Here is a 6,000-nt window from a genome sequence, read left to right as displayed (position 1 = left end):
TCAGGCTCTTGTTTATTGCAGCCTTCCAAGCCATGACCTTTGACAATGCTTGTATATTGGTAAGTTTGTTCTGAATGCAGAATCTGTAGAAGTTTTAGAGAAGAACTTGCAGACATGGTTAGAGTCTTGCAGTAATTATTCCAGTGCATTACACTGGGAGTTCAAATCCTGCTGAAGTCAACTTCCCTTTGCATCTCTCCAGGGTTAATAAAATGAAGAACCATTTGAAATAATCAGCCAACTTCTGGCCAATAACAATTATTATTTTATGAATGTGTGTGCATTTGTTTGTGTATGCATGTGTGTCTGAGAGGGAGAGAAAGTGAGAGAGGAGGAAAAGAAGTGAGAAAAAATAATAAAGAAAAAAAGCCAGAAGATGAAGAATGAGATAAAAAGAATTTTTTTTTTATGTTGAATTTATAAAAAAAGATTTCTAAAGTTGCATTTCCAGAGAAAACAATTTGTATTTGTTTGTAATTAGTTTGAAAAATTTGATAAAAATATTTGTGAGAATGGCAGAGAATGTCTGTCTGTTCCGGCAGCTGATGATACCGATTCTTCCCCTCTTACCTACTGGTGTGTGTACGTGTGTGTGTAGATGTGTGTGTGTGTGTGTGTGTGTGTGTGTGTGTGTGTGCAAAGATACTCCCATGACGCATGCATCTTTTTGGCTGAGGTAGAATCAGGTTTGGCGCTGGGTAGATTCTTGCAGAGGGACAACACACAGCTGACTGCTTTCCTTCAATTCTTTACAGCTTATGGTATTCTCTTCAAAGCTGATACTTATTCAAAATATATTTGAAGCAAAATAGATAACAAACACCAGACGCGTGTATATATATATTTATATATATATGTATATATATATTTATATATATATACACGTGTGTATGTATATACATATATACTCACACACACACACACATTTATGATTGTATACCTTTTAAATGTTGGTATTTTATAAACACCTTTCAACTACTGTTAAACTGCATAAATTCATAATAAATTAATGACGACGATGATGATGATGTTATGTGATATAACCACTGCCTGAACCAAGTTTTACAACTTTCCATCCATTATGTTGAATGACTTTGAAAATTTCACTGCAAGAATGCGACATTTTTAGAGCGAGCGCTTTGATAAGGCTGAGGACCATGTTTCTATATTTTAGAGACAAACCAATATTGAGGGATGAATATCATTTGAAACATGTTGGAATTAAATTTCATTTTAAAATCCAGGTTTATTGTTCTATCAGGGAAAATATCTGAAGGAATTATGATTTTTGATAAAGTTTCTAAATTCATTTTCTGGATTTTACCATAAGTGGTTTTATACTGAATTATGGCATTAAAAATGAAAGGTTTGTAAACAACTTTTGTTTTTAGTGATTAAAAAGTTTGCTAATTATATTTTGGGTAAAACAGAGGAAGTAGGAATTATAGATATTAGGAATCAGTTTTATTTTTGCAGGAAATTTTCTGATAAATTATTTCAGAGTCCCTCAAAAAATTATTTTGATTTTGTGAGAGTGATTTAAAGTAAATGTAATCTTCAAAATTGTATAATTAATCAGTATTGTTATCATATGATGTCATTTATATATCGTTAAAAAAAAAACAGTTTCAATAATTAATAATGTATGCAACTCCTGATTAAATGTGTTGAGTGCCTCTTTTTTTTATTTGCCCATTCACTCATATATAAGTAGATACATAGAAAAACATGTATTTATCTATATACATACACACACACATATAAATAAATAAATATATATATATATATATATATATATATATGAATATGTGTGTATATGTATTACACACACACACATATATACACATATATATATATATATATATATATATATATATATATATATATATATATCAGTATGTAATTTATATTCAGGTACATGTGTGGCTGTATGACTGTCATATAAATATATATATGTATATATAGGTGTGTTTGTGCGTGTGTGTTTGTGTGTGTGTGTCTATCTGTGTGTATGTGTGTGTATGTGTGTGTGTTTATGTGTGTATGTGTTTGTCTTTGTGTGTGTGCATGTGTCTGTGTGTTTGTGTGCGTGTGTGTGGGTGGAGGGGGTGTCACTGCTTCTGTGGCTTCAGATCAGATGATAGCTGTAAACGAGTGTCACCAGCATGCAAGTTGTGTCCTTCTTTTTCAATATTCTGTGAAAACATGCCTGGTCCAGAGGTGAAGATGACCTGACTTGGAAACTGGTAAGGGTTGGTGACAGGAAGGGCATCCAGCTGTAGAAAATCCACTTCAACACAACTTCCCTCTGATGCACGTGTGCATGGAAAATAAACATTAAACAATGAGGATAATGATGATATATATATATATATACCAGGAAGACATGGGACAAAGTGGTGGAGCATGATTTATGAATGTGGGGCCTCATGGAGGTGACGACAAGTAATCATGACCTTTAGCGATTTGCTGTGCTTGAGAAACTCCTCAAGTCAAATGAAATCCTAGTCATGGCTGGTGCTGGCGCCATGTAACAGCACCCATTCTGGTGATGCATAAAAGGCACCCACTACACTCTCAGAGTGGTTGGCACAACAGGAAGGACATCTAGCCGTAGAAACCAAGCCAAAGTCAAACTGGATCCTGGTGCAGCTCTTTGGCTTACCGATTCCAGTCAAACTGTCCAACTCATGACAGCATGGAAAGCGGACATTGAATGATGATGATGATGATGATGATGATGATGATACATAGTTAAAAAATATACCAAATGAAGAAAAATTCACACAATTCATATATCTTTTATATATTTTATAAGGTAAAATATTTATAGAGTCTACCATTTTCACATTTTGCTGATCGTGACTCTCACACACACACACACACACACACACACACACACACACACACATACATACATATATATATATATATATATATGACAGGCTTCTTTCAGTTTCCATCTACCAAATCCACTGACAAGATTTTGGTCAGCCCAAGGCTATAGTAGTAGGTACTTGTTCAAGGTACCACACAATTGAACTGAACCTGGAACCATGTGGTTGGGAAGCAAGCTTCTTACCACACAGCCACAGCTATTTATAATATATAATACATATATATATATATATGTGTGTGTGTGTGTGTGTGTATATATTTGTCCTCATCTTGTTTGTTGTTCAACGTTTCAGCTGATATACCCTCCAGCCTTCATCAGGTGCCTTGGGGGGGAAATTTCGAACCTGGGTTCTCATTCCTAAGGTATTTTTCAATGTTGTTGTTATTATTATTATTATTATTATTATTATTATTATTATTATTATTCAGTAGTTTTATTTTTATAACGTGCTTTCACTTCACTACCGAGCGCAGCTCTGTGCGCCTTGGGTATGTGCTGTGGTTTGCTGTGGTGCTCTTATGGTTACTGTATTGAAAGTGTTTTGCGTAGGATGTGTGCTGTGCCCAGTAGTGCAATTTTCTGTATGTTATATATATTTGTAAGTCCTGGTGTTTTTGTTATGTATTTGTCTGAATATTTTTTTATTATACCTAAGTCACCTACTATAATAGGAATTGTTTCTGTTTTTAGATTCCACATTCGAGTTACCTCTATTTCCAGGTCTTTGTATTTTGAAAGTTTTTCCATTTCTTTTAGAGAGACGTTGTCATCTGCTGGTATTGATACATCAATTAGAAAGCATTTTTTTTCTCCATGATCTTTGACAACTATATCTGGTCTATTTGCCTTAATTTCTCTATCTGTGTGTATTGGCATATCCTAGAGTATGGTTGCTTTCTCGTTTTCTGTGACCTTTTCTGGCGTGTGTTTATACCATCTTTTTTCTGTTGTTATTCCATAGTGTTGGCATAGCTTCCAGTGTATATAGGTCCCTATTCTGTCGTGTCTGTGAATATATTCCTTCAGGTCACTGCCTGGAATCAAACTCAGAAAAATGGAGATGTTAATAAGTAACTTTTAATAACTAATCATTCCATAAAAATATAAATAGGTTAACTGAAGGAAAGTCTGTTTTAAACACAAGCCATAACTAACAAAAAGACAGTATTATTCTGAGAGAAAGTATTATATAAATAGGAATTGGTTATTTGGGAAGGGAAAGATTCTTCTCCCGACAACAAAAGGTGTCTGTCTCTCTGCAGAAAAAATAAACAAGAAACGGTTTATAAATATGGTTTTGTACGACAATTAGGGAAGATGTGGAGTTAATTGTGTGAAAAAGTTCAAGAACACTACCAACATGCTGTATGGCGTCTGTCATGGGAATATTATGGGTTTAGGGTCCAGTTTATGTAACAGCTAGTGAAATGGTTATGGATAAAGTTATCTTGGAGTACAAGAGTAAACTCTGATCTTTAAAGACCTGATTTCATCTATTTCAACTAAAATGGTGAAAGCATCTTGATAAATTCTCATAAATATTGTTTCCTCTTCAAATGTATAAGAGATCCTGGTTGTGTGGTTAAGAAGTTCACTTTACAACTATATGGTCTTTTTGCCAAACTGCTATGTTGCAGGGATGTAAACAAACCAACACTGGTTGTCAAGTGGTGATGGAGGATAAACACAATCACAAAGACACACACACACATGTGCACACACATACATACATATATATATATATGCTGGCAACATAGTGCCTCTCCCTCAGAGTGAAAGGCAGCTTGTATGATGCCTGTGTTCAAACAACTATGTTGCATGGCAGTGAAACATAGACTGTGACAGCTGAGGGCAAGTGTAAGCTTGAAAGAAATGAAGCCAGTATGCTTCGCTGGATGTGCAATGTCAGTGTGCATGTTTGACAGAGTGTAAGCATCTTGAGAGAAAAGTTAGGCACTAGAGGCACCAGATGTGGTGTGCAAGAGAGACTGTGCTGGAATGATCATGTGATGTGTATGGATGAGGATAGCTGTGTAAAGAGGAGCCGATCTCTAACTGTGGAGGGAATCTGTGGTAGACCCAAGAAGACATAGGACAAGGTGCTGAAGCATGATCTTTGCACTTTGAACCTCATAAAGGTAAGGACTAGTGACCGAGACCTTTGGTAATATGCTGTGCTTGAGAAGAAGACCCGTCAAGCCAAGTGAAATCATGGTCATTGCTGATGCTGGTGCCACATAACTGGCATCCATGCCAGTAGCTTAAGTGCACCGTTTGAGTGTTGGACCTGCGAAACCTTTGGCATTATGTTGTGCTTGAGAAGAAGACCCATCAAGCCAAGCAAAAGTGCAGTTGTAGCAGATATTGGTGTCATGCAAATGGCACCCATGCCAGTGGCACATAAAAGCACCTATTACACTCTCAGAGTGGTTGGCATTAGGAAGGTCCATAGAAAACCATGCTAAATCAGACTGAAGTCTGGTGTAGCCTTCCAGCTTACCAGCCCTAGTCAAACCGTCCAACCCATGCCAGCATGGACAACAGATGTTAAATGATGATGATGATGATGATGATGATGATGATGAAGGCAGCAAGCTGACAGCATCATTAGCATGCTAGGTGAAATGTTTAGCAGTATTTCATCTGTTGCTATGTTCTGAGTTCAAATTCCACCGAGAAACTTTGCTTTTCATCCTTCTGGGGTCAATAAATTAAGTACCAGTGAAATACTGGGGTTGATGTAATTGTCTTGTCCCCTCCCCCAAAATTTCAGGCCTTGTGCCTATAACAGAAAGGATTATTATTATTGTGATTATTAATATTGTCATTATCCTCTTCTTTCAATTTTGTTTCCATTTCTTGCCAAGTACCTTCCCAGCACCTAGGGCAAAGAAACTCACTGTATACATTGGTAGGCCATTAAGATAAACAAGTATGTATGTTTATGTAGACACACACACAGTTTATCTTAAGTGTTGTAATGAGACACAATATGAATAGATTTCCAACTTGTTCAACCAACATATTACCATTTAGTTTAGAGCAGAGATAAAACACTTCCCTCTTTAATAAATTCAATTAACCATTATAGATGATATCAA

At 35.8% G+C, this 6,000-nt stretch overlaps 1 protein-coding gene across 3 annotated transcripts in view; it reads left to right on the top strand.

Moving 5' to 3' along the window:
• Window positions 1-710: 710 nt before the first annotated feature.
• Window positions 711-6,000, top strand: part of LOC106871441 (transient receptor potential-gamma protein) — a 51,479-nt gene continuing 46,189 nt past the window's right edge. Inside the window, exon 1 of one of the 3 annotated variants that reach the window (XM_089361348.1) lies at window positions 711-1,366. The gene's annotated coding sequence lies outside the window, so the exon portion shown is untranslated. The remainder of the gene's footprint in view (window positions 1,367-6,000) is intronic. The other 2 variants (XM_089361345.1, XM_089361349.1) reach the window with 2 other exon arrangements.

This window comes from Octopus bimaculoides, chromosome 13 (assembly GCF_046866305.1).
Source record: "Octopus bimaculoides isolate indiv1 chromosome 13, ASM4686630v1, whole genome shotgun sequence".
Classification (NCBI taxonomy): Eukaryota; Metazoa; Mollusca; class Cephalopoda; order Octopoda; family Octopodidae; genus Octopus; species Octopus bimaculoides.
This window is presented reverse-complemented; position numbering and strand designations above follow the sequence as displayed.